This window comes from Cygnus olor, chromosome 15 (genome assembly GCF_009769625.2).
Source record: "Cygnus olor isolate bCygOlo1 chromosome 15, bCygOlo1.pri.v2, whole genome shotgun sequence".
Taxonomy (NCBI): domain Eukaryota; kingdom Metazoa; phylum Chordata; class Aves; order Anseriformes; family Anatidae; genus Cygnus; species Cygnus olor.
In genome coordinates, this window is record NC_049183.1 from 1,377,532 (window position 1) to 1,404,580 (window position 27,049).

Sequence of the window (27,049 nt, forward strand, 5' to 3'; positions counted from 1 at the left end):
TTAAGGAAGAGATGTTATACTGTTGTGGTTCACTTGATTATGATGTTTGCTGAATAAGTGACAGCAGTAAACACAACAACAACAAAAACCTAAGAAATAAGGGAGCAGGCTGTATTAGAAACAATAGAAGATTGCTAAAATGGAGATGTAAATGAACTATGTTATATGCTTGCTCTTCTAACTCATCTGTGATGCCAACAGAAACATTAAATGAAAAAGAAAACTCAATTAATTTGAATGGAAATGAATATATATTTTTGTCCAAGAAACAGTACTCCAGAGAAAGTCATTGCCAGTAACTCACACAGCACAGTTAGATTTTGATAAAGATCAGCTTTTATTGCAAAAGCTGCAATTTCCTGATGTACTAGTTGGATAAACACATAAGGAGATGGTGGGTTAGTCTTCTTTCACTTAAAGTCAGATCTGGCTAAAATCCCACTTAAGTGGGATTTTTTTTCTTTTAAAACAATAACTGTATGAGCAGTGTTCCTTCAAATCTTCTTTTTTGTTGTTGTTGTTGTTTACTAGTTTTTTTTGCTCTTTGTTTTTCCTCCTAATTCTCACTTATTGTGTAGGGTAGAGATGATTTCTCAGTAGTATTCTCTGCTGTCTATGACTCAAGATATGATACTGGGCTGAAAGAATTCTTGATTTCTTTCAGTGGCAAATCAGATACTTCTGTTGATGTATTTTGACTTGAAAGGAAAACGTGTTTGACAGGGACCTCAGGCAACAGGCCAGTTTAAGACTGAATGAAATACAATTTGGTTTTGCTGTCCAGCACCTTGTTTGCACCATTAATGGAACTGCCAGGATTTTAAGTCTAATAAAAAAATGTTTTGTACATTTACAGATGTTCATTCTCTTGATTTTTTTTCCCCCAGTTTCTCTTTGTTCTAAATACATATTCTTTTACTGTTTACTATCCCTTTTCCCCTCTGAGTTGGAACATTTGTTTAAAAAAGTCTTCTGTTGCTGGGAGCTGAACCAGACACCATGTCTACTGTATTGGCTCAGAATGAGATTTGAGCAGCATCTTGCTGCATGCTCCCTAAGGATGGGTAAAAGTAAATGCCATGAGTATAAAAAGACGAGGCTTCTGTAAGGTGAGTCTTTCTTCTGCCTGGTAATATATATGTTCTATTGACTGAGATTTTCAGGGAAATCATGATTTCCCTGAAGTTCTACCTAATGTTATCTGATTTTATGTGGTATACTTTAATTTTTGTACTGTTCTATGAATTTGAGAAATGAGCTCTAAAGGTTATCACAAGCCCAAAGGGTAGATCTTTTGGGCTACAGGCTTTCTCTTCTTTCAAGACATGGTAGTTATAGATCTAAGAAATCTGTTTAATCACCCTTAGAACAATTTCTACTTTGGCCCTCCACGGTTTCCTGTGGAAATCTGTTCCTCCTAGTTGCTTTTAAATATTCTTAGAGTCAGACTAACATAAATACTCAGTAATGTTTGTCTTATGCCAAATACACAAATCGATTGTGTTTTAACATCAGCATGAACACTAGTCAACACAGTATGCACAAGCTGCATATTCTGATTTAACAGCCTGGGTGCGCTGAAGGAGCTGCAACCCCTCCATGGTAAGCAAGTGGCAGACCCCCCCATCTGGTCCTGCTCACTTGTCCTGAACAATCAATTTTTCTGTGCCACAGCACTGACGCTCCAGCTAAAGATGCTGCATTAGTTATGTCTGCCCTGAGCTTACAAGCTTTTAGAGCTATTTTGGACATAAATTTTGCAAACTTGCAAGTCAGCTAGGGTTTTTATTTTTTCCAAGATACCCAACTTGCAATTAAGTTAAACTGCTAGATCCTGGTCATTATCAAAACTCTCCTTCAGTGTATGGATTTAGGATAAAGGGATAAATGAGTGTCAGGTAGTGGTTAAACTTTCAGACACTTGCTGTGTTGGAGAGTTTCTACTGATCCCTGTCAAGTGGGACTTCATTCAAGTAGACTTTTGCTGAGGAGTACAAGAAAGATGGTTCTCCAGTATGTCACCACTATATTCCCTCATAAGTTAAAAGTATGGACTGAGATGCATTATACACACTTAAAACCACTATTAAGTCTAACGTACCCTGATTTGGTATTATGAATAGCTAACAATGGAGTGTTTGGGGCTATGGTAGAGCTGTATGATTTAAAAATATAAAATAAAAAAGTATATTAATGGCATATTACAAATTATATGTTAAAATATAATGTCCCATGCAGCAGTGTCTTAATGTGCTTAGGGAATGGTTCAGGTCTCTGTTTTCTACCTCGGGACAAGGTGAAATACAGAATCCAGGAAATCTGAACATAGAATTTGTGGAGAGATGAAACAGAGACCTGAGTGTGCTGAAGTCTGTGTTAGCGAGTACTTCCCTGGAAGCTGAATGTAGTTCTGTGAGCCTCCAGATGTTTCTTTCATCCTCAAACCTCACTCTGTGGATATTTTCAACATTTAGAGAGAACTGTGCCTGAATTTTTGTATTAGTGACCAGCTGAAGGCACAGGCTATCCAAGCAACAATCTGTAACTGGAAGTTTAATTGTATATTTTTGGTAAGTGTTACTGAGGTAGTAGAAAGCATAGCTTTTATCCATCAAGAATTGATTAGACTGACTATTAAACTTACAATTAAACCATTGATTAACATGTGATCCATCAATATCACTAAAAAAAAAAAAATGAACATTTACTTGACATGAGTTCTGATGGATGATTTCTTTCCTGGTTTAAACTTTGTCTGATTTCTGTTTAATCTCTTCTATTGCTTTGGCTAGTGTCTGAGCAGAATGTAAGATGCCATTGCTCATTACTTAAACACGTACATATTTGAATATTTTGTTAATTTAATCCTATCTGTCATAATGACTTTATTTTTAAAAATATCTCCTTAAATCAAGGCACAGCAGACTTCCTGATTGCTCAGAACATGAGTTCTTAGCAAAATAAATGATAATAGATCTTTAAACTGAGCCGAAAAGAGCTGCTTTTAATAGAAACCTCCTATCTCAAGTTTTCTTTAGAGCAGTCTTGGAAGATAAAATCTGGAAAATGAGCCAGGCCAGAACAGCATCAGAAAATGACTGCCCAGGGACCTGTAGGCTGAATGACATTGATGTCTATTAGAAAACACCTAACTAAAAAGGGAGCCCCAGCAAAGCTCTTGCACTTATGGTACCTCTCATTTTGTGCCCCAAAGTACAGTGTGAGATTTCCCTTCATATGGGGTAAGCATTTATCTCTTTTTAGGAAAGTGATAACTTTAGTAGACACTTTCCTTTCAGACACTATTGCTTTCAGAAAGGTCAGCCTTTGCAAAGTAGGTCATCTAGGGATGCTGCAGGGGGTTACTTCCGAGGCAAAACCGAGCAATGTCTCCTTTTGTCTTGGATGGCTTCTCTCTCTCTCTCTTACCCCTCACTCCCAATATAGATCAGATTCCTTAAAGCAGCTGCTTGACTTCCAAAAATGTTCATCCCTCCCATCTCCTACGGAGAGAGGGAAATGGTTACTATGGATTCTCTGCAGAAGAACAGATGTATTCCAATATGCTGGGTACTAACCATGCTGTTCTCTGTGCGCCTCACATTTTTAAAGTTCAGATTATGGTTGGCCCACGGATAGCCCAGGTAGGGCTGCCCTGGCTTTGAATTCCTCATTTTTCTCTTCTGCCTGCTAGTATAGAGGACACCAGTGAAAAACAACAGGAGAGGTCTGAGTTCTCCTTATACTTTCAGGTATCAAAATCTCTTTCTCTCCTAGCATTTCACTGTGTGTTGGATTCATGAATGGGCTCAAGATGAGGTAATGCATTTGGACAGTGCAAAAGCTACATTTGGAGCTGATTCTACATTCAGTATATAAAGAAATCACTGGTAGATATTTGTGAATTAAGAAAGAAAGGGCTGGGAGGCTAGAGCAATACGCAGCAAGGGGAAGGGGCTTTCAGCGATTATGCCATCTACCTGTTATTTTTGTATTGCAGCCTATTACAGGGAACTGAATGCAGATTGTAAATCATAGTTAACAGAAACTAATTCTCAAACTTCGGGGAAATTTGAATGTGGATCTGAGTGTTGTAGTTTGAACCCTCTTCTATGGCAATGTTAGCCAGTTAAAAATATTTTGACATTCTGCCCATGCAATCCTATTCACTTCAGCTCATTTCTAACGCTTGATTCTGTGCTCTGGTGTATTAAACCTGAAAAGAATGGTGGGGGAGTGGGAATAGTTTCTGGATCATTTCCTCCATCACTAACTTCTATAAGGGCTCTAAATAGAAATGTAGCATACATTGCAGAAGCACATGAAATGTCAGTCCTATAGTGCTGTCATTCATGAGAAACTCAGTGATGTTATGGTAGTCATGTTTCTAAAATTGTAGTTATTTTGGCATTTCTCTTACTTTTCTTCTTTGTAGAAAACAGTGTGTCTCTTAGAACTACCCTGCTCAACTTGTATGATACCTTCTGTTAAATGCATAAGTAAGCTCTCTCTTTCTTACTGAGTCTCAGATCTTGCAAAGTTTTTAAAAGTACTTTTTTATAATGTATATTTTGTGTAATATACTTATCCTGTGCGTTAACATCAGAAGGTCTTACAGAATAGAAAGACAGCCTAGAATTCATTTTCATCTATATTTATAATGTACAAAAGTAAATCTTTTGCACATCTGAGCTGTTTGATAAATGGGTTTCTTATTTTATTCTCAATTACTTCTTTTGATTGGAGTTTCACTGCTGTGTTTTCTAAAGCATCACAATTCATTTCTTTGATATATCTATGTACATGTAAAAAATGTACTCATTTGCAAGGACGTTTATTTTGTAGGAGTCTTCATAAGTCAGCTCAAGTACTCTAAACACAATGCTGGGTTAATTTATAAGTGTACTCAGTGGGGATGCAAAATGATTGGAATAATTGTTTGAATAGCTTAAGACTGGAGGTCAGGCATAGAGTAGGTTATGGGAGTGATATCTCTATGGGATGAATTAATGTAACTATTTCAAAATAATGTAAAAATACCAAGGGTAGACAAAAACACTGGGTATAGGACAGGTGTGCTCCAAGCAGTGTCACATGCTTAAGAAGCACAATGAAGACAATTCCTCAATCAGCATATTCACAGGTTTGGCTTGGGGTCACTCATATTGGTAGAGATTGTGGCAGCAGTTGACTTGCAGGGCAATCACAGTGGAGATTGGCTTCTTGTTCCCGTTGTGGCTGCAAAGGTAGATGGAAATACTTTTTGTACCAGGAATTTTTTCGGGGGGAGCATTTTCTGTTGCCTGCTACAGGCTGCTACTAGCATGCCTATCTTGAGTTGCTGTAAGAGATAGTGTCTAGATGCAGTATTTTACTACATGGTCTCTAAGCCCAAGGCTCACAGGCCCAGCAGTAGCACCCCTCCAGGCTGCGTGGGTGCTGTGGCGAGTGCAGCATCTGTCTCGTGGAGTCTTCCTGTCTGTTTCTGGTCCCATGCTGTCTGTAACATGTTCTCATCCTGTGCATGAGAGGTACATGTTGGTCTTGGCTATTTACCTACTACCTAATCTACATGCCCACAGCAAGGCTGTGGCAAAGCAGGAGTGAATCCAAATCTCCCGAGTTTTAAGCTAATCTTAATTAGACACTATTTAATTGACTAGGAATCACTTTTAACTTTTTATACAGTGTCACTTTCATGTGTGATTTTTCTCTTCATTCTTGCTGTGGCTTGAGCAGGATGGGATATGCTCAAAGCAACATCTGAGGATACAGAAACACAAAAGATAATGTCTGAAAAATATTAAAGAAAAGGAGAAAAGATTTAAAAGATTTAGCTGCCGTAAAAGAGCATCTCATCTTCCTTACCTGATTCTTGGCCTCCTAGGCTTACCCACAGATGAGAATAGGCATGATCAAAAGTAGCCTTTTCTTTGATACTCTAGAATTATTCCTGTGTCTGCTAAAATTGTTTCCACGTTAATACCCTGGCACTTCGTTGGCCTCCTACTTTTTGTGGCTTGGACAGGATGACATAACAACTTCACTGAAATGTTAAGGAGGAGAATAAAATCAGTGTTAGAAGTGAATCTTGGTTTTGTTATCCTTCTGGGGTCATGGGTGTATATATAACAAAAGGGAGATCAATGTTCCCTGCTGGCTACTGAGAAGATTTTCCTTCCAGAAGGCTCAGTTCAGCAAAACACGTAAGCATGAATTTGATAGAATGAGGTGAGTGCCAGTTGTCAGCTCCATGCTTTTCATCTCGCCCAGCCCAAATTATCTTCCTTACTGCTCTGATTATGTCTCCCAAATGCATATTCCAAGTCCTCATGAGTTCTTGTCTTGCCACACCTGTTTCACAGACCTTACTCTCACCTTAAAAATGTGAGCACCCTAGGCTTCCCCTCTAGAGGGTTTTGCCTTGCACACCGTCAGGATCTTATTCCCACATGACACTAGTAAATTCCCTTGGTCTGTAGCACCTTCCTTCAGCCTTCTCCTTTGTGTCACCACCGTGCTCCTTGCTTCTTCCCTTTTCTGGGACAGCTTCTGTCCCCTGCTGCTCCACCCAGGACCTCTTTGGTGGTCCATTGCTGACTTTGCTAGCACTTTGTCAAATAATTCTGTCCTTGTTTGTGTTGCCCATCTCGTTGTCCTTTCTCATAATTGATTTTGAATGTATGGTATGGTTTACAACCTCCAAAGCAGATGAATTTACAAAGAATTTAATCCTTAAATGACAGGGTCTGATATTCCTCTTTGGGGCTGGTGAACTACTTGTTCTGTCTGAATCAGCAGGGGCCTGGCAGTTCTGTACACAAACCCAGCTGCAAAGATCAAGTATGGAGCTGAACTTCTCCTGATACAGGACAGTTCATGCCCAGGTGTTGCGTCGAAGACAAATGTATATGCTTCAGAAAAGGAGACCCCACTAGAGAGGGAACTGGTACAGATATAAACAATTTCCATCATAGGCATTTTATTTGCTTGTTAATTCTCGTGGATGCTTTGTATCAGAATTGAATGGAAAGACTGATTACTTCAGTCCACTAATGAAAGAGAATATCTGCAGAGTGAAGGAGTAATTTTATATTGAAGCTTTAGTACATCAAACGTTTCAAAATTGCAAAATATTTTACCCTTGCAGGTTTTTTAGGTCTCTACCCTTGTTAGTCCTTCCTGCTTGTTGTATTATCTGTTTTTCAGAAGGTGCTGCTGGTATTTACTGTGACCTGTTAGCTATTACATCCACCAGTTAGCGGTTTGAGTTGTATCATTAAATTCAGGTTGTAACTTACTTGATCAAAGTGCTACAAGATAAAAAATAGATCTTTTTCTCTAGGGGTCAAGACCTGAAAACCATAAAATTAAATGCCTTGAAAGATTGTTAGAAACCTGGTTTAAAATTAATTCTGAGATTCATGAAAAAAGCAATTGTACCTATTAACTTTCTCTCTCTTAAGAGATGTTAACTATACAAGGAAATCTCCAAAGGTTCTTTGAAAACATTGCCCACAGTCATTTCCAGGCACTACTTCCATGAGGTCTCAGCAGAGTCCTGTCCTACTTAAGAGAGAGGACCAAGCTCTTTGAGGCAGGATGACTTCCAGCTTATGCCCACAGGAGTCTACATTTGATGTTGCTGGAAATATGCTATGGGAACAAGAGCCACAAGCATTTGTGACATATAACCATTAGTAGAGCCTTTTATAACCCTTTTCATAAGTCAGCTCTGAGTGCATTTCCAAATGTGTCACTGTCATGAGAACCCTATTTTGTTTGTGAGAATGAATTCAAAGCCAGTAACTAATGACTTGGACAGTTTTAGCTGAGGTTCAGCCTCACAAATTTGAGAACACCTCATTTACTAAGTGTTCAGTTTCACTTAAATATTTTCCAAACAGCCTTAGAGAGCTTGGAAGAGCTGGAGAGGAAAAACAGTTGTCACTTCTGCTTAAAATGTAAGTTTTTTTTTAATATCATTAAGAATTTGTCAGACTGATTCAGATGTAGGTTCATTCTGATATCATTCTCCCTGTTTTCTCCTGATTCAGTTGTTTTTTCCAAAAGAATAATTTGAAGACACAAGTGTACATTTTATGTATGAAATGGTCCTTGCTAGGTCTTGTTAGTAGCTTCCATACGTCTTTATTGCAGCAATGTGTTCTAAATCAGCTAGGCTGAGACTTGAAGCCATGGTTATGTGGAGTTCAATGTGGGTGACAAAGCTGATCGAGAGGCAAAATAAAATATATTTGGCATTAAGTTGCTGAGGTCTCTGTGCTACTGTAGCCTGTTATAGGTACTAGAGCTGGCTGTTTTAAAATCAGCTCATGATTGTCTACAATCCATTGCTGCCACTATTGCAGCATCCAGGAAATACTTGAAAGCTACTGGTCAAGTTCTTCACTCCAGGGAAGAGGAGTGAACTAATAAACTGCAAAAGAGGTGCAAAATTCAGTAATGCAACTGAAGAAGTGCCTAACTGGTTATATAGTGTGGGCATAAAAAATATCACTGTGTTGCTTGTTATTGTACTTGTCACTCTCACACTAAAAAGACTGAGACATTTCAGTGGCTGGATATGACCAAGAGACCCGTTATTATCCTTGCAGATCCAGTAGATGCACACAGCTTCACATTTGCTGCTCTCGCTTACTGATCTGGCCATTCTCAAGGAAGTTGTCATCCAGGAGTCACGAAGTTGTAATGCAGAGATAAGTGTCAGTACCTTCAATTTTACAGATCAGAAAACTGCAACACAGAAATGTAAAATGAATCACTCCAGATGTAGTTTTCTCATGGTGTTCTCATTTATAAAGCTCAGGACTGGTCCACACTAGTGTTTTATCTGATTTACCTGGTTTTTCTGTCCCTCTGGGGAACGTCTCTTTGATCACAGTCAGTATATATCCTGCGACAGAGCATGATTAGATTTGCATAGTGGGGAGATAAAAACAGTGAGTGTGTAAGTGCTGAAGTGCAGCTCTTCATCACAATTGGCAATAGTGCTGTTAGTTTAGTTCACCCTGGAAGATGGTCTGATCCTTACTAGATTTATCACTGGCAAAGATGTGATTGCTGATCCCACTGCAGATTTGTTTTTAAATTATTACTTTGCTTAAAGGCACAATGTGTCCCAGTACTTTCTGTTATAATTGTAAATACCATTTTTTTTCTCAAAGACCCAGTAGAATTTTTTCATAGACATTTCTGAAGCCATTAGAATCGAGGAGCCCCTGCTGGCACAGAGTATCAATAATTGTTTCAAAACCTTCTTCTTAGTCACTTTGCAAAGACTGTTTCTCTATATCTTGTACAATTGCAAATATTGTAGAACATTTAATTCTGTATGGTCTTCCAACTTAGATGTTATCAAAGTGAATAGAAAAACTGAAGTTCAGTTCGTGTTACAGATAAAAGTGAAGAACATATTGTTTTCAAAAAGGACATGTGGATACAAATGTACGTATTTAGACAAACATGTTCTGATTGGCTCAGACTTTTCCTTTCTTTCTCTTGTGATCAAAATGTGATAAGGCACATAGGATAGTGTAGTCCCTACAGGACCAGATCTGAGCCTTGCAAAAGACATTAGAAAGACTTCCAGTAATTCCTCTGAACCTCAGACCAGATCTTCGTTGTTGGATAAACATTAGTGAACAATTTAGACTAGCTTCATGCAAAACCTGTGTATATAGTGAAGATGCAGAATATTTTAAATGCAATGTCAATTCTATTTTGAATGTGTACTTCCACTACATGACTAAATACATAAATTAACCTATGCAAAATAAGCTTAACAAAATAGAGGTAAAGAACAACCTGGAGAGTAAATTTATAGAGATGACAACATGAACACAGGTATTTGCTATGGAAATACAGGTTGATTATTAAGTTATCCTGATTCACTTCTTAGAGAAATCAATAGAAGATTCACTCTGTTTTAATGGGAACAGCACTAGCCACCTCAAATACCAGATTGAGATCTTCAGCGCAACGTGTAAGGAAATAAGTCGGTTAGTAAATAAGTGTCCATAGATTTACACCAGCTATGTAAGTGAGGATCTATTCCTACAGCATCTGTCTTTAAAATCAAATATTCAGACAACTCAAGGGTTTAGCCATTTGAATTTCCAAATTTTGCAAAGATGAGTAGTGTTCTGGTATCAGGCTGTAAACATCGTTTGTGTTTGTCTTGTGCTGCTTGTGTTTTTGAGAGAGATCATTTTTATACTTCAATAAAGAACAGTCAGCTCCCTGAGACATTCTAACAATGCCAAAAGTATATTGAAATACCTAGTTAATGGCAATTTTTTATTGAAAGTAGACTTCTATGAATCATGGGGAGTGTTAAAAAGAAGGCATTTTCTTATCTGTATGTTCAGCTGCTTTCTAATTAGTCACTTGTATTTCAAATAACTTTGCAATTCCTTGTGTTGGTGGACTACTTTGCAAACCAGCATTATTTAGGTTTCCTAGTGTATTAAATTGAAATGCAGCCAAAATATTTTTTTTTGAAGATTTGCACTCTATTATGGACAATAAGGAATATTTCGTATTGCACAATTTTTATCCTGGTAATAAAGGATAAGAATGTGCATGTGTATATTCTGTGCCCTCATTTTATTATTTGCTGCTTTCAAATGTAGCTATTTTTCATCTGTCATAGATTGTAGATATACCAACTTCTCACTAACTGAAGAACTGAGGGGAAAAATAACAAGCCTAAGAAGACAAAATGTTGAGTATTTGCTGGTGAAGCAGATTGTGTTACAAACTTACATTCAAATTCTAGTGAGCTGAGGGCTTTCCAGATCTCTCATGTTCTCAGCATAGCCTGCAGGGCTCAGTATTTCCTGTACTGCACAGTCCTGGGGACATGCTGTAGCTGCTGACAGTTATAATTGAAGTGCTGGCAAGTTTCAAGGAAAATAACTTTATAAGAAATCTAAACTCTTAACCACAACTGCAGTACTTTTGCATGAAGGTGCTCTAAAATACTCCTCTCATACTCAAGTTGTTCAGCTTAGTATTGAAACTAAAATATCCATAATTTTCTTGCGGAAGAAGAGCATGAATGGAAAGAAAACAGCATATGAGAGATGCCATCTGTTCTCTCTCTCTCTTTCTTTCTCTCTCCCCCCACCCCTCTATTTTTTTTTATTTATTTTTTTAATCAGAAAGAAATTTTTAATCGCCTGTCAGGCCCCTTTCAGGGGACAGTGTGGAACAGGAAGGTTTGTACGGTTTGGAGGCTAGTAGGTTGCTGAAGGTGCTAGGGATGAAATCTCACTTCTGCACTAGATGGTCACTAGATTCTTCCTCATCTATTCAGTCATGAGACAGCAAAAGCCTTCAAGATTCAATGACAGATTTATAGTACAGCAAAAGCAAGGAGAGATGAGGAGTTTCCTGCAGGAGGATACTTCCACTGGGATCGTATCCCTCCAGTGCTGCTAGAAAAGATAAACTTCCAGGGTCTCAGTAGTTCATCCAGTAGTTGTCCTCCTCCAACAGAAAAACTGTGCCAGTCCTGACAGTCGTTTGTCTGACCTGTCTTCAAAGGTCTGCACTGATGGAGAGCACTCTGCCTTCAGGCAGTCTTTGTTCCATATCTCTTTTCACGAGCTACATTTCTTAATACGTATCTTGAATGTTTTGTGTAATTACTACTTGACCTGTTCGCTGAGAACACAATAGAAAAATGTTGTTTCTTCCTTCTTTCATAAAGATCTCACAATGTAGCACACCTGATCTACTTTTGATCGTAATTTTGCAATTCATTATGTGTACCAATAAGAGCAGTAATGAGAGTTCAGGTCTTCAGGATATGAAAACGGTGTCTGAATCTACAATACAACTAAGAAAATGTCAGCTGAGGATGCTAAAAGGCCTGAAAGTTTGGAGGAGCTCAGACTGGAGTTTAGACAATGAATTTTGGTCTGGGTCCAGTTGTTGTTAAAAATCCATTCTGGTGTGGAGAAAGAAGCTTTTACAAGCTGAACTGATGGCTGCCAGTGAAGCACTTCTGAGCACTGTCAGAAACCTGTTTCATGTGCTGGATATAAACTGCATAATGTAGCCAGAGACAAAATGCATGTCCACATTAATGTCCAGGGTCACTGGGCACTAGAGCAGATCATTCTGGGTCTAGATACCTTCCAAAATGCCAAAAAATGTTTAGTAGCTGGTATGCAGATGTCATCTTTGGGGCACAAAGATATTGCATCGAGGCCAACCACACTTCAGAGCATCAGAAAATGCTACAAAACACCCTCAAAAGTCAAGAAACACTCTTGAGAAGTGATCTTGGCCTCTTGGGACTGCAACTGTGATGCTGGACAGTCAGTCCTAGTCCCAGCTTTTGCAACTCAAGTATGAATGCAAAATATGGAAGCATATTGTCTGCTGTCACAATTCATCTGTGAAGCAGATGTTTCTTTTGGGGGAATTATTCATGCTAAAGATCACACTTCAAAGTAAACAATAATTGTCATTTGTTCCCTTTAGAAAAATGAAAGCTGGAAATCAAATTAATGAGTATATTTCCTCAAGGGAATAGACAGAACGGGGAAATATGATCCTTTTGCAAAACTTGTAGCAAAGAGTTGTGGTCAAACATATTAGTTCCATGGTATTTTCATGTGGATTTAGATAAGGGGATACAAATAACAATAGGTGGAATAAGAGAGTAATTGCAGAGTAGGATAGGGCAGGAAATAGGTACAGAGGGACTGAACTGAGAAGACTGTATGGTCTAGGGTGAAATATATTTGGAGAGAAGTCTCTTTGACTGAAGGGAAAAATCACCCATGAATCTGTAGAAACTGCAAAATCCTGCATGACTAAACAAAAATAGGTATTTTAAAAGATAATATGGTAAATATAAAATATATATTAAAAATATGATAATGTGATGCTGAGTGACTTGACTCCACAGCCTGGACTAACTCTGTAAAGCCAGTTCTGAATTGACATGTCTCAGTTCACACAGGCCAAGTCTGCAAAGAGAGAGATTGAAATGCATTAGGCTTGCTGATGGGTCACTGCTTTACAGCCTCCTAGATAAGATTTCATTTCAGTAAGCCTGTTCACAGAAACCAAAAGCAGTTGCATTTTGAATTACTACATGATTTTTTTCCCACAGACCAGCTCTCAGTACTTTGGGTCAAATACAGGATGAATGGCAGCCTCTAAGTGTTTGTGAATAACCTGGGAAGTCAGACCTGTGTCATCTGGTTCTTGGACTCATAGGTTGTTTCCCTACTAATAAATGATGCAAAGGAACATTTCCATGCACCAGACTCAAGCTGTCTGTGTTGCTGCATTGTCACAATGGTATGATATTTAGGATATATTTGATATAATTAAATAATAAAATATTTTTAAAATTTAAATTAAATATTTAAATTAAAATTATAAAATTAAATTAAATTTAAATAAATAAAATAAATAAATTAAATAAATAAATTAAAATTATAAAATTTAAATTTCATATTTAAATAAAAAATAAAATATTTGATATTTTGGACTTGCTGAACCATAGTTGTCAACAAAGCTATTTCATCAGATAACTTCTGACCTTCTCTGACTGACTGACCACATGCAATGCTTCAGAATACAAGAAACACCCATCTTGCCTTTACATCCGCTCCATAAAGAATGCCATATGGATAGGAATTCAGCAGTTTCCACCTATTTTACCATTTACGTCACTGGAATTTGAGAAAATAATTTGAAAAAAATAGTAATTTCTAGTACTTAACTCTTCTTGGAAATTCCTTGGATTGTTTACCAATGATGCTTTCTCCCTTCTACCAAAGACTAATTAAAAGCCTATGAAGGCATTCTGGAGTTAGCCTCCATCAAGTCTGTTCATTATCAGTTCAGAAGCTTATGGCTAGATTTAGTGCAATTAGTTTTATGAACTAGGTAGAAGGGTAATTTAATGCTATAGCCTTCATTTAGTTACAATAAATACATTCACTGCAAGTATGTAACCCAAAGATGATGATGGTTTGGTTGGACTAGCTTGAGTAAAAATGCTGTATGTATGAGTTCTGAAGATGAGTGTCTACTTGGAAGGTAGGAAGAAAATGTTGATGGGTTGATGGTACATAGATTTGTGTGTGTGTGTTAAAGCTGACAATTCAAGATGTGTCTGGGTTAGTTTTATTTCTTAGCTCCTAGCAGAAACCCTGAGCTGATGCAGGATTTATGAGTACGGTGTATAAATTGTTACACCACAGCGTGCGGGATAATTAAACAGCTGCTTTGCACAGAGCTACTTCATTCTTCAATGAGGCAGGTGTTGTTTCATCATTTTGCTGATTTCAAGTATTCCACAACAGCATGCCATATACATAATGTAACTCATATTTTAAATATTTTGGTGCCTTTCTAACCAAGGATCAAAGCTCCGCACTCCATTGTATGAGGTTTTGCACAGGCAATTAGCAGAGAAGAGGGTGTCTCTCACAGACAAACCCGGGATCCTAAATGAGTGGCAATCAGTGTGTCTCCACTGGGTCCAGAGGATCAACAGCAGTTCGTGCTGGCTGACATTTCAGCTGCAGGTGTCAGACACGATGCCATGATTTACATACCAATAGCAGTGAGTGGGAGGATAAAGTAACAGGAGGAGCAGAAATGAGCAGGGATGCAGAAGTCAGAGCTTGCCATTTGCCTACAGCTGACAATGGCAATTTGAGTTACTCATCTCCATCCTGACTCCTTAAGAACAGTATTCACTTCTGATGATATTTTATGGCCTTTTGAGTATGTTAGCAGAGAAACTAGAATCTTTTCTCTATTTACCTTCTGTGTTATCAGATATTCTGTGCAATCCCCAAAAGGTAGATGAGTTGAATAAAACAAAGTATCAGGTTAAATTATGTATATTCCTTGTTCGTGCACCGTGTATTTATGCTCTTTATTATCATTGTACTGTATTTCAGAGAGGCGTATGTGGGCATAGAGCCATAGCAAGCAGGTGCAGCCCCCAAGGTATAGCCCTCCTGTCCTGTCTTGCTTGTGGTCTCCCCTGTCTGATGCTGACGCTGCTTCCTGGGGCAGTGTGTTAAGCAGATGCTAAAAGGCTGTGAATGGAAAGAGAAATATAAATATTGGGAAGCGACAGCCAGAGTTTTCCAAGGATATGTATAATAACCAAGCAAGATAGCCTGACTCTGTTATCAGTGTTGTCAAACACATATTTCCAAAGGTCTGTACCTTCCACATAAAAATACTTCCATTTGGTTATGCACTTCACTAGGATAAATTTCAGACAGTGTTAACATTTTTGGACTTTCTGATCTTTCACAGGAGTTAATTGGCCCTGCTAGGAAATGGACACTGTTCCTATCCCTAACCTACATTATACACATTTACAATGTATCCCTGTGTATTTATAATAGGAATTAAATTTATACTTCAATTCATACTTATTCCTTGTTGGGAAACTGCCCAGGAACTGCTGGGAAGCAGATCTCCTTGTTCTATGGATAAACCAGAGTTGTAGTACATGGTCCATATTCTGGATTTTTATATACTGATCCAGTTCCTCAGTTGTTTCAAATTCATGTGCCTCTTTGAAAGTGAATGAAGTAGATGTGCCAAATTCAGAGCCTGGCTGAGAGTCTGGCTTATTGTCTGGAGATGCTGAATTTTCCAAGGCTGGCACTTTACCCTTAACTGATGCAGAAAAAATGACTGCCTTAGAAGGTCTCTCTCCCTTTCACATAAAGGCAAAATTTTTAAATTATTGTGTAACATGCCCTTCTCTCCATTACATGGTCCTCATTCTGTTCACCATTATTTTTAATAGACCAATTTTCTCTCTTGCTTTTCATCCACTGAGTCTCTATTATTATTTTCATCAAAGTGTTTGTGGGCTGCCAGCATTTGATATTTCATTTCACTGATTTAATTATGTCTGCAGCCTGTTCTGGGGCTGTTTATTTTTATAGATCTCAAATCCTTCTCTTTACCAAATTGTTTACATCCAAATCAGTTTGTTGTATATATGACACTTGGCAATTGTGTCCTTTTGTACTTTGTATTTGTTCCTGGGGACTGTTTTAGGCTGATGAAATTTTACAACTTCATTGGCAGGCAATGAAGATGAAAGGGTCTTCCCATCTAAGGGTAAAAAGAAGTTCTGGTCATAGAACTAATGCTGTCTGCTTTTTCACCCCTGCTTCCTGAAAGCGTGAGTGCGTGTGGGGCCACATCTGTTATCAGCTCTTGGTGATTGCTGGCTCAGGATAAGCTGGGTGAGTGTTAGGTTAAAGGAGGAGTCATTAGACACACACTTGCCCTTGAATGTGCAATTTATATAGGATATAAATATTGGGTAATGAAGGATATTTATAAACAGGGTATTTACTGAGCTTAGTTTAGCTTTCAAAGGATGGAGAATGTAGACAGGACAAGACACAGAGGTGTGAGCACAAGTAATTTCAGTGCCAGTGGAGGTTGTGCTGGTTTCAATATTCTGATTTAGCCTTCTCAGCATCATGGCCAGCTTTTCAAACTTGGGCAAAGGATATTAAAAAAAAAAAAAAAAAAAAAAAAAAAAAACAAAGGTGTCTACAAGACCCCCCCCTGAGTTAAGGGGACTTGTTGTCATCGTTGTCTCTGCTGTTCATTAAGCTGTTTCTTGTGTGAGCTGTTGAGGTTTTCTGCATGACATTGCACTCTAGGAACAAAAGTTTGAGTCCTCATTGAAGCTTTCCATTTCTTAGGGTGACGCTCATCCGTGGGGATGTGATTTCCTCCCATCCCTTAGTATGTCCATCTTTTATTAAAACATTTGAAGAAATTTCTCTCTTGTCATCTCCCCTTGCCTGCCGGATGGGAGAACATCTGCTGCAGCCACACACACACACACACACACAAATGTATAAATGTATTCCAAGCACATGGCCCTCCATTTTGCTCGCATTTGGGGAGGCTGTTGTCAGATGTTCCCGCCTCATCCAGGCTGTCAGTGTCATCTGTCAGCTGCCTTCCTGGCTCATAACACCATCTGCCCAGCTCTGCTTCACATCATCTCTTCTCCTCATGTCCCTTTGGTATTTTCCCGGATTTCAAAGTGCTCCGTGTCTTCCAAACAGGGTACGATGAAGTACAGCCTGCTGAGAGCCCATGATATTTCAGCTTGCAGTAGAGATGTAGCTGAAGTTCATAATAGCCTTGGCTTTTCCTCATAAATTAATAAATAAGTACTTGGTTCATAATTGTAGAGGGCTGTGGAAGAGGATGACAAGAACAATATGAAAGCAAGAGTGAAATTCTCCTTGCCTTGCATGGTCATGGACACATTTGGGCACGTGGCATGCAGTGGTGCCTCTACAAGCAAATGGTTTCTGGGGCAAGGATGCCACCTCCGTGCTGGCCTCCTGGCATGTCTGGCAGCGCCTCATCACAGGAGCACTCTAGCTGCTCCTGTGCAGATCTGCGCTTGGAGTTTATTTAAAAGCAAGGCCTTTTCCCATCAAGTGCCCTTTGTGACAAACTGCCTGTGTCGTGGCAGCAGTGCAGTGTTCATGTTTTCTGCGCTGACAATAGTGGTCACTTGCAAGCCTACTAGAGTCGGAGGACTCGCATCCCACCAGAGCTGAGATGCTGGCACCACATGCACCACTGTTTGGAAGTCTTGGCAGGATGCTGATGGTTCATATGCACTTTTTCTTCCAAAACTTAACAGGCAAAACTTAACATAGATGTAGCTTAAGTAAAAGTCACTGGCATCGTACTGAGAAATCTCTAACTTTCATCATTATTTTTTTCCAGTCAATTCCCTGTAACCATTGCCCTTTATGCTGTATCATTATGCAATCCAAAATATTTGATTTCATAAACCCTCACATGACTGGGCCCTCACTTTTCATTCCTTCAGCAATTCTGGGCCAGCCATATGCTATCAAGAAAGCTCTTGTAGCTATTGATCTGTCAGAGAACTTCAGCCTGGCTTTTGAATTTTGCTGACTAGCCTCCTGTTATTGCAATTACTTCAGCAGTGGTGATGCACACACACGCAGGCACATGCTGTAGTTCTCTGAGTTTCTTGCCTCTACTATAATTAAGAGTCCATAAATAAGTTTTTCTAATGCACTTGACTAAAGAAACTAATTGCTATTTAGGTGGATAATTTATTGTGTGCTAATTAAATGCCCAATAGGTGAGAACATTTTAATGAAACGTAACTTAACTTAATAAGCAGGTTTTTAATAATCATTAGTTGTTTGAAATATATCTGATGCAGGAGTTGTGTAATGACAAGCTCTAATTGATGTTTTTAAAGTACATTTATTGTGGATAAATAGCTATTTTGTTGCATATATCTCTTTCCCTGTCTTTCAAATGCACAGCTTCCTAGCTGGAGGCCCCATTCTGCTTTATCAGAGTCTATGCTTCTCTGGACTTGAAACTCCTCTCACTTGTGCTGGTGAACTCATCTCAGTCACGCCAGCATGAAGCAGGAGGTGAACCAACAGACACAGGTTGCTGCTGGCTTCTATAGAACTCGTTCTAGGTTTTAACTTCAGCTGACTATCAGAAAGGACAGCAGAGATCTGTTTTCTTTCCCAGTCAGACTTACAGTATGAGACAGAGTAACCCTCAAAGGCTGAGATGTGTGCAAGGTGCCAGCTATGTAGAATGATTATGCAGAAAGAATGGTGAACCTGATCATCTGTTGGTAATAAATTTCACTTAAAAAGAAAGAATCTTAAGAATGGGGTCTGGAAAGTGAATGTGCTTCATGCAGTGGAGCAGTGTGCCAACTTTGAATCAAATATCCTGGAAGAAGTTTGTATTGGGAACAAGTAGTATCAGGCTTAAGGACTGGGAGAGTAGACAGCTGATTTTTTTTCCTGGCAAAAATTATATGAGAAGCTGTACTGACCTTTCCTTAGCACTTGCTTGCTGTTCATCTTCGTGCATCTTCATTTCAGTGTGATTCTCTTGTTTCTTTTGCCATCACTAGGCAATGACTATTCTTATTTTTGTGGACTTAAAGAATGGTCTTCTAGGACTGAAATGCTTAGGAGATAGAGCACTGGACAGAGAGGGGAGGTCTGTCTAGCTCCGGTGGTGTGGGAGGTAAACATTAAAAAGTCGCTACACTTCACTGGGTCTCTTTTTTCCCCCATCTATAAAATGGAGTTAACTATGCACATTGCCTTTTCATCATTTCCTGATGAAAAATCCTGTATATGTGTTCATCATTTTTGTCACGCAGGCACTGATTTAGGAATTTCTGAAACACTCCTACATGTTGAGAATCACACTGATACTGCAGAAGAGAATGTCAAATTAGCCAGGTTCAGCACCGGAATTTAATAATGACATATTTTTCCAGGGTGATGCTTCAGACAAATCTTATATAAGAAAATGAATTGCATTTATAGCTAGAAAGAACCACAGGATCTTACAATCTTACCTGTTTTCATCCCAGCACTCCTGCGTTTAGTGAATTATCTTATATTTGATTACGACAGGGTAGCCAGAAAACCATTACTTCTTTATGTTTTGTTGGTCATTTGTACTAATGGTTAATCACCTCTTGACTTATGTCAAAATTCTTGTTTCCTAGTGTTTTCTCTGTTTCCTGGAAACTAAACTGTTTGTTTGTTTGTTTGTTTGAGTGTCTCAAGCCCAACAACCCATTAGTCTTATAACCCATTGGTCTTATAACTCTTTGGTTCCTGCCACTGAAAGGAGATAACACATAACTATTTAAATAAGAAAGTTGCAGAGGTAAATACCTTAGGATTTGATCTAACGAAGATCATGTTCATATGGTGAAGGAGCAAAAACTTTATCATGTACTATCCTGATGAACTATCCAGCTTCATTTTTGAAAAGTAACTACTAATTGGAGAGAAGAAATCATGAAATGTCAACACAGCAAGCTTGCATGTTGGTATCATAATCTGATTGTGGTCATACATCATAATTAAATTTTAATCTATTTGTGGTCTTCAAAGGCCATATTCAGAAAGCACAGTTTCAATCCGTGTATAATTAATCAGCGGTGAATCTTCTGAAGGTTTCAGAATAACAATTCAGCAGGTCTAATAAAGTCAGTGACCAGGAATCCACCTGCTCAAGGAAGAGAAAATGGTGGGCAAAAGTTGACACTTGGACCACTGGATGCAGATGGAATTGTCAGAGAAAAGAAAATAATAGGACAAGATTTGGAGAGACAATTAATACCTTTCACACAACCAGGTAATAGAGCTTGGGAAAAAAAATGATGAGCTTTCAAACATAAAAGTGCTTCTTCAGGTCTGGCAAAGAAAACAAGAAACTTCAAATTTTGTCCAACCTGTGAACAAATTAGTGTTTAACTTATGATAATCACCTAGACAATTAAGCAGGGGGAAAAAAAAAAAGGTAAAAATGGTAAACTCTTTAGCCATAGTGGAACATTTGGGAATGCCAACAACAGGTCATGAGCTAATAAGCCCCTGAAGGACAGGTAGAGGGAATGGGAGCTCAGAGAGAGCTCTTGGGAAAAGTGGGAAAGCTGTACCACCAAACCACTCCACTGCTGGCTCCAGGGGTTTCAGTGCCTGGGAGAACTCTGAATTTCAGTTCCCAGGTATTTGATTAGTCTTCTTTGTGGAGAATGGTAGATTAGGACTCGGAGAATTAATTGGCAGACCTGCAGCTAATTTTAATCAACAAAGCAACAAACCAATCCTGAAAAACCACAATGGAGATTGATTAATTCAGAAATGTCTCATCACAGACTATGAAGAACATTTTTTCCTTCCTCTCAACCTCAGATTCCTGCTTTGAATGTTAAGGAAGAAACCTTAAACTATTCTGAATTACTAGAGAAACTGTCTGCCTTCCCCAAAAGGGGGAAGAAGCAAAAGGTACTTTTTAAAAACCTATAAATTATATAACACATGCCCATATATCATTTATAAGGACATTAGCAACTTGTGTTATTTCCTCATTTTGGAGATGCTGCATTAAAAGTGAAAATGCCATTACTACAGTTTCCTTCTTACATAAAACAGATTTGTGTCCACAGTGCCTGTGCTCAGATCTTTGAGGCTGGTTCACTGGAGGAGCAAATCTTGCTTGCTGACAAGTAGAATTCTTTGATTTTCAAGAAGCTGATTGAAGGCCATTTCAACAGGTTCTTGGGCAATGTGGCCAAACAGATAAACAAAGATGGCACATAAGGAGCCTGGTGGGTGCAAAAGTTTTATTGCAGCTACTAAACCTAGGAACCAAATAACATCCGCGTAAACAATATACTGTAGCTAAAGAGATTGCCTATTCATATGCATTGGTGGTGATTTTTATTTTTTTTTAATCCACTTCTATATATGTAGTGGTTTTACTGGGGTGGGCGGCTGAGCTCCACCTCAGCCGCTCTCTCACGCCCCCTTCTCAAAGGGAAAGGGGGAGAAAATATGATGCAAAAGGCTCAAGGGTTGAGATATGAACGGGGAGATCGCTCAACAGTTATCATGACAGGCAAACAGACTCAGCATAGGGAGACAGTAAGATTCATTGCCTATTGCTAACTAACAAGCTAGAGAAGTGAGAAACAAAGGAAAGAAACCAAAAACGCCTTCCCTCCATCCGCCCTCTTCCACCTCCTCCTCCTCCTCCGTGAGCAGCGCAGGGGAACGGGGGAATGGGGGTTGCGGTCAGTCTCTAGCACTACCCCTGCTACCAAAACCTTGCCACGTAAACCCACTACACTTGGGGAATCCGTGCTGTCTACTCCCAGTGATTTCCTTGTCCTTCCTACACCTGGAAATGGTTTCCAGGATGAGCGCTTCCAGCACCTTCCCAGGGAAGGAGGTGAGTGTGACCAGCCTGGGGTTCCCCGGGTCCTCCTCCTTGCCTGGCTTGTGGATGGCAGTGAAGTTTGCTTCCCTGCACTCTTGGGGCACTTCTCGCAGTTGCCAGGAACAAGCAATGATTCCCAAGAGTGGCCTTGCAATGGCATCAGCCAGCTCCCTCCGCACTCATGGGGGAATCCCATCAGGGTTCCTGGACTTCTCTCTCTCGGTTTTCTGAAGGGTTGCCCGACTCCATGGATTGGGTTTCCATGGCAAGGTTGAGGTAGCGGGCTGGGGGGATGCAGTGGGCCCTGTGAGAAGAGACCGGGGGCTGCCTCTTCTCACGGCAAGCCCCCATCAGCTGCCTGGGCCTCCTACTGTAGAGCCCTGAGCCCGAGGCCTGAGCTGTCGTGTGATGGGCTGGTGCAACAGCCCCGAGGCAGCCGGGCTCTCTCCGCTCCTCTCCCTGAGGGCGGTGTGCAGCAGAGATGCCCCCTGCGCAGTCTCCAGGACTGCATGGGGGTGCAGTGAGGGACGGGGAAGGAGGACTCAAACACCACTTCAAAGTTCACTGTTCTTTATTGGCGACCGGGAGACAAATGCAGGCCGGCTGCGCTACGCCGTCTCCACTTCCTCCACCTGCGGGACACCCATCTTGGCGGCTCCAGCGTCTGCCTGCTGTCGGGGTGCTGAGCCATGGGCAAGGAGCTGGGCCCAGCCTGAGGCTCCGTGTCATGCCAGGGCCTCCAGGAACGGTGTGAGTGGTGATTCCTCGCGCGTCTCCCAGGCCTGGCATCGTAGTGAGGCCTTGCCAGCCTTTCTGGAGGTGGCCTCACCTACTTTGGCTGGATCTCACCTTCTGGATTGTCCACATCCATGGGTTGGACATCGTCCTCTGCAGGTGGGACCTGCACAGGCTGCACCCGCTGTTTGAGCCAGTCCCCATTTATGACCTGGACGTTTTGCTCCGATGGTGGCACCTTGCTGGTGTGCACCCATTTTTGTGGTTGGCCGCTGTACCTGGGCTGGCTATGTTCTCCTGCAAGTGGCACCATGGTGGTCTGCAGCCTTTCATTTGGCCGGCTGCCGTGCCTTGGCTGTCTCAGGGACTGGGGGTTGTCTTCCGCATGTATCCCCTTGACAGTTTGCACCCATTTAGTTGGTGGGCCCCCGTGCCTTGTGTGGAAGTTGTCTTCCAGAGCCGGTACCTTGTTGGTCTGCCCCCATTCTTTGGGTGGGTACCTGCTCGTGGGCCACGTGTTCTCTTGCGCAGGAGGCACCTTGATGTTCCGCACCCACTTGTTGGGTCGGTTGCCACGCCTTGGCTGGAAGTTGTTCCTCTTGGGGCATACATGATGGTTTCACGCCCATTTGTTCAGTGTGCTCACCTCCACCGCTGGGTGTTCATCCATCCTTGGACGTTTAGCGGGGGGTTGCCACTGGAGGTCCCTCCTGTCTTGGCTGTGCTTCCTCTTCCTCCCCAGCTGCACGCGTTCCTCCATTCTGGGATGTTTAGCAGGGGGTTGCCATCAGAGGTCCTTCCTTTCTACACTGTGTTTTCTCTTTGCACAACGCACCACTCCTCTCATCCTTCAGGCTTAGCAGGACAGCACCCAAAGGCTGGCAATCCCTGCCTGAAGATTCCCAGCACCTGGGTGCTCCAGGAGCGAGTGGTGGCCAGTCGCAGGGCTGCCCTTTTTATGGGGCCAGGGACAATGGGCACAAAGGGCAACGGTGACATCAGGAGGCCGCTGTGGTGGCAGCCCAGGCACCATCACAGTGGCCTTCTGTGCTGGCTCTGGCTGCCGATGGAGTTAACCTTCCCTGCAGCAGCCCATACAATGCTGTGCTCTGCACTTGTAGCTAGAGCAGCACCGGTATCACACCAGTGTTGTGTCTGCTGGTGAGCAATGCTGGCACCGCATCAGGACTCCCTCCAAGCCCCCAAGAGCCAGCAGGCTGGGGGTGGGCAAGTGATGGGGAGGGGACATCACCAGGGCAGCTGACCTAAACTGACCAAAGGGATGTTCCATGCCATGTGGGGTCACACTCTGCAATAAAAAATGGAAAAGGGGAAGGAGTCGGGGGGGGGCTCTCATGGTGGAAGCTTCTGTCCTCCTGAAGAACCGTTACGTGCATTGAGGCCCTGCTTCCCAGGATGTGGCCAAACATCACTCATTGATGGGAAGTAGAGAGTAACTGCTTTTTTTTTTTTTTTTTTTTCTCCTCTCTGTGCTTCCGCGCGGCCTTTGCTTTTTTTTTCTCTTTTTCTTTCTTTTTTTTTTTTTTTCCCTCTCCCTTTTCCCTTTAATTAAAACATCCTTATCTCAAACTTTGAGCTCTTTGTGTCCTATTTTCTGAGTGGCCGTGGTGGAACTCGGCTGTCCACCTGAGTAAAACCACCACACCTTCTGACATCACCAGCCTCTGGGTGCAGCCGCTCAGAGGCTCAGTTATCAGTGCACCCTACCATCTGCTCATCCAGTCCAGCCTTCAGCAGCTTCTCTTGGAGGAGCTAACGGGAGGCAGTGTTGCAAGTCTTCCTTGAGAGCAGGTAGACAACATCTACCCATCTCTCTGCTGGTGGTTGGAAAGAGAAATGCTGAGGGTACTAACCGGCCTCACAACTGCTGCCATCAGAGTGGTTCCTAAGACTGTTTGTCAATATGGCGATAGGCACTTTATACATACAAAGACACAGAAAACAGAGGGCCCGTTATTTCATCACGAACATTTCATGCGTTGGTCAAGCACCCCTTCCCCTTGGTGTGGTGGTTTTACTTGGGTGAGCGGCCGAGCTCCACCTCAGCCGCTCTCTCACTCCCCCTCCTCAAAGGGAAAGGGGGAGAAAATACGATGCAAAGGGCTCAAGGGTTGACATAAGGATGGGGAGATCGCTCAACAATTATCATGACAGGAAAAACAGACTCAGCATAGGGAGATAGTAAGATTCATTGCCTATTGCTAACTAACAAGCTAGAGAAGTGAGAAACAAAGGAAAGAAACCAAAAACACCTTCCCCCCATCTGCCCTCTTCCACCTCCTCCTCCGCGAGCAGTGCAGGGGAACGGGGGAATGGAGGTTGTGGTCAGTCTATAGCACTTCGTCTCCGCTGCTCCTTCACGGTCACTCTCATCCCCTGCGCTGTGGGGTCCCTCCCACAGGATGCCGTCCTTCCCGAACTGATCCTGCGTGGGCTTCCCACAGGCAGCAGCTCTTCAAGAACTGCTCCAGATATGGGTCCGTACCATGGGGTCCATCCATCAAAAGCAAACTGCTCCAACATGGGTCCCCCACGGGCAGCAGCTCCTGCCAGGTCACCTGCTCCTGCGTGGGCTTCTCCCCACGGGCTGCAGCTCTGGCCTGGGGCCTGCTCTTGCGGGGGTTCTCCACAGGCCGCAGCCTCCATCGGTGCAGGTCTACCTGCTCCACTGTGGTCTCCTCCACGGGCTGCAGCGTAGAGATCTGCTCCATGTGGGACCCATGGGCTGCAGGGGGACAGCCTGCTCCACCGTGGTCCTCACCACAGGCCACAGGGGACTTCTGCTCCAGAGCCTGGAGCACCTCTCCCCCTCCTTCTTCACTGATCTTGGAGCCTGCAAGGCTGTTTCTCACTCCCCTCTCTCTCCCAGCTGCTATGTAGCAGCATTTTTTTTTCCCTTTCTTAAATATGCTCTCACAGAAGTGCAAACAACATCACTTATTGGCTCAGCTCTGGTCAGCAGCGGGGCCCTTACCTAACATGGGGCAGCTTCTAGATTCTTCTGACAGAAGCCACCCCTATGGCCCCCGGTACCAAAACCTTGCCACGTAAACCCACTACAATACACAGCAAAACATTTTGCACTGCTTTTTATAGATCCTTCCTCCAAAGGAAATGATTTGTTCATTTTTGTGTTGTCTGATGCCTCAGGGTTAGCTGCCTCTTAAGCTACTGCATAAAGAAAAGAATTGACAGCTTTTCTGGGTACTATAAGTACCAGTATACATTCATATATGACCCATGCTAGGAGACTTTCAATTCTAATTTACTTTTCACCTTCAGGTGCAAATCTACTTTAAGAATTTTCTATGGAGGTTGTGTACCTCACTTGAGTCCCTATTTGTATCTCCATCCAAAGGAATGATCAGAATTCTTCAAAGTGGACTTTGATTCCTTTGGAAATCACAAATAAGTGCTATTTTGTCAGCTGGAGAATGTCCTCTTGGTAACTACACTGATAAGGGCTCGTTACATTGATTGACCTTGAGGACCCCTTCCCAGTGGAGAGGATGGATGACCTCCTGGGAGCTGGATGTCCTCTGTATGCTGGCCATACTGAGGTCATGCTGTGTTCTGCTCAGCCAATTGTTGTCCTGCTCTTCAAAGAGAATGGTGTATCTCCATGAGGTCCCTTTCTATATGCGTCACTTCAAGCAGGCAGTAAGGGCAGTACTGTCACCACACCTGAGCTCTTTGCTGTTATATGGGTGCTGCGAGGCTTCTTAGCCCATGCTTTAGAGATCCCTGCATAAGTGTTACAAATACAATGCAAGAGATGATGATAGACATGAGACGTATAGAAACAAAGCTAATATTGAGGCTTACTGTTTCCTTTTCCTTATGCTTTTACATTTAAATTTTATAGCATAGAAGCTCCAGAGAGGACAGACCGCTATTCTTGTTCATGAACAAGATGTGTTTGCCACAGCCTGCCATTTCCTGTTGCAAGTCTTTGCGCTTCACGGAAGGACTCTAGCCACTGCAGCACATGTGGACGTGGAGCACTGTCAGATGTGTTGGACTGAACAGTGAGAAGATGGCCATCCATATATTTAGTGTGGAAGCTTTTGCTTATGGTAAGTCAGATCTCTTAATATTGTTTTACCACATTTTTTGAGCTTCATATTTAATTCAGGTCAAATCTGAACTACTAAACAGAACTGTTACGTAGTGCACGTACCGGATAAATGAAGTGCAGTTTTAGTATAGCTCTGACCTAGTTACTTCCTAAAATGCTGTCTAAAAGCAGAAATTGAAATCTCTTATCTAAACAAAAAATGAATCTTTTTTCTCCTGCTTATTGTGGCACTTTGCATGTATTTGGTTTCAAAGACTGATAAAGCTTACAATTCTGAATCTTTCATGGGTATCATAAAGGCTTCTTTTTTCTAGTAACCCAACCCAACAGCATATTGTAGTAATGAACGTCTGCCATCTGAGATATACAGAGCAATCTTGACAA

The 27,049-nt window shown here is 41.4% G+C and overlaps 1 long non-coding RNA gene across 1 annotated transcript; it reads left to right on the top strand.

Moving 5' to 3' along the window:
* Positions 1-997: 997 nt before the first annotated feature.
* LOC121078683 lies at positions 998-27,049 on the top strand. The gene is made up of 3 exons (XR_005824692.1): positions 998-1,109; positions 8,619-8,726; positions 26,453-27,049. It is a non-coding gene; the product is annotated as an uncharacterized LOC121078683 (long non-coding RNA).